The sequence below is a fragment of the Morone saxatilis genome, unplaced genomic scaffold, assembly GCF_004916995.1.
Source record: "Morone saxatilis isolate NCDOM2014 unplaced genomic scaffold, NCSU_SB_2.0 Contig23, whole genome shotgun sequence".
NCBI classification, from domain to species: domain Eukaryota; kingdom Metazoa; phylum Chordata; class Actinopteri; family Moronidae; genus Morone; species Morone saxatilis.
Window position 1 is genome coordinate 22,166,720 of NW_023339796.1, and position 2,057 is coordinate 22,168,776.

Genomic DNA, 2,057 nt, shown 5'->3' on the forward strand with positions numbered 1-2,057 from the left:
GTGTGTGTGTGTGTGTGGCTAGCTATCAAGCCAGCTTTGGGTATTGAATTGAGGAAATGGTGAGTGGCTGAGGTTTGAGGGTATTATTCTCCTCTTTCCTCTCACACACAGACACATACCATGATTTAGTCTCTTCCATGTCCTCCTTCTGTCTCTCTGACACACACAAACGACCTCTCACACACACAGACACACACACAATCCTCGCAGTTGTTTTCCCCTCGCCACAATAAATTTATCAGCCCATCCCAGCAGATGAGATTCAGCCCAACTTCCTAGGCACCCCCGGAAGCCAAAAACCACTGTGAGTGTGTGTGTGTGTGTGTGTGTGTGTGTGAAAAAGAGAGAAGATGCAAAAGAGGGATAGTAAGACGGGGGCTCTGAAAAGTCAAACAATATGTGCCATGTAGATTACCCTCTCTCTGCCTTGTGTGGTCTATCTGGTTAAGTGTGTGAATGTGTAAATGGTTTTTGTGTGTGTGTTCCTTAAAATTAGATAAAACTTTGATGACCCCCTGGATGTGGGTGTACACTACATGCTTGTCTGTCCTTGTGTGTAGACACAACAAACAGAAGGGCCCTTCCATGATAGTTTCAGCTCGTTACTCAAACACACAATCCTCCAAACGTACTAAAGGCCTCATTTTTTATGACAAACAAGCACAAAGTTAAGCTCCTGACAAAAACCAGAACGTCAGCGAAACAAGAAAAAGCCTGGCAATTACATGTCTTCCTCCTCGCCTTTCAATATCTGTCAGTGCATCTTTATAAAGATTTAATATGCAGCAAAGAAGAAAAAAGAGCAACTTTGCAAAGTCAAAGTGCTGTCAAAATGAGGCTAAGCGAATGCACAGAAATGCTGTTTACCTCTGTAATGCCACTCACTAAGCAATTTCCGAAAAAATGGCAGCACACACAATCACCTGAACTCTGCAGGGACACACAACACACCCCGCAAAGTTTAAGAAAAGCTGCCAGAAACCTGTCTCCAATTAAATCCTGCCTACACCTTCCAAGTCATTATGAAGTGAGCTGGTGATGTGTTGAGATGTAGCAAAAAACTAAAAAAAAAAAAGGAGAAGAAGAAGATTCTGCCAATTTAGGAAGTGACGCCTGAATTGTTCTGCATCATTGCCGCCATTACATCACACACCTGTGCCTTGCTCGCTGTGATGAATAGTTTCGATAAGGCAGCCCGGCTCGGTGGAAATGGATTTAACAAGACTGCGACTGTACACCTGATGGCTGTGGCTCACCGTGCTAAGACACAACTTTCACATTATTGGCTCGAAACTCTGTAACACATTATTTTATTATGTCAGGTAATGCAGCAGTCTCAAAAAGTACGCTAATAACAGGCTGAGTTCCACTGAGGAAAACTGTAAGCCAGAGGTTTTGTTTTTTTTTCAAGAGCGAATAGGTTGAGACAATATTGAATTCTCATTTAACTTTTCTTTAATTATCAACTTAAGTTGACAAGATAAGTTAGGTCAGTACACATGACTCACACTGCTGTGAAGTTTTTCTTTTTAAATCACAGGAGGGGGGAAAGGCCTCCACACTATTTCTGCATAAATTCTAATGACTTATTATTCTAATTATAGCTTTCACCATTAATAATAGTATTAAAACAACTTGTTACTCTTTCTCATCCCTCTCCTATACACTTACTGCTACTCTTACTACTGCTACTATTCCTTCCGATACGTCAGAAAACAAAGCAGGCAGTGTTGTTGTCTTAAACAGGGGACGCCTAAGAACAAAAGGTTTGTTGTTGTGTGGTTTGTCATGTGAGACAATCAAATTGTTTGCCTTAAGGACCTGTGTGTAGGATTTAGTGGCATCTAGCAGTTAAGTTGCAACTACCTGAACACCACACGCGTCTGTATCTGAGAGCCTAGAAATGAGAACAAGCTGTGACGTGTGTAGGAAAACTACGGTGGCTGCAAAAAAAAAAATAATGTGAAAGACCAGTGTTTGGTTTGTCCGTTCTGGGCTACTGTAGAGACATGGCAGGCTCCACATAAGGTGCCGTAACAAAAACACAATGATTCCCA

General features: G+C 41.8%; 1 protein-coding gene across 1 annotated transcript in view; it reads right to left on the reverse strand.

The window, feature by feature from the left end:
- The window catches only part of brinp2 (bone morphogenetic protein/retinoic acid inducible neural-specific 2), a gene marked incomplete at its 5' end in the record, with an annotated part of 97,383 nt that overhangs the window by 44,520 nt on the left and 50,806 nt on the right, over positions 1 to 2,057 (reverse strand).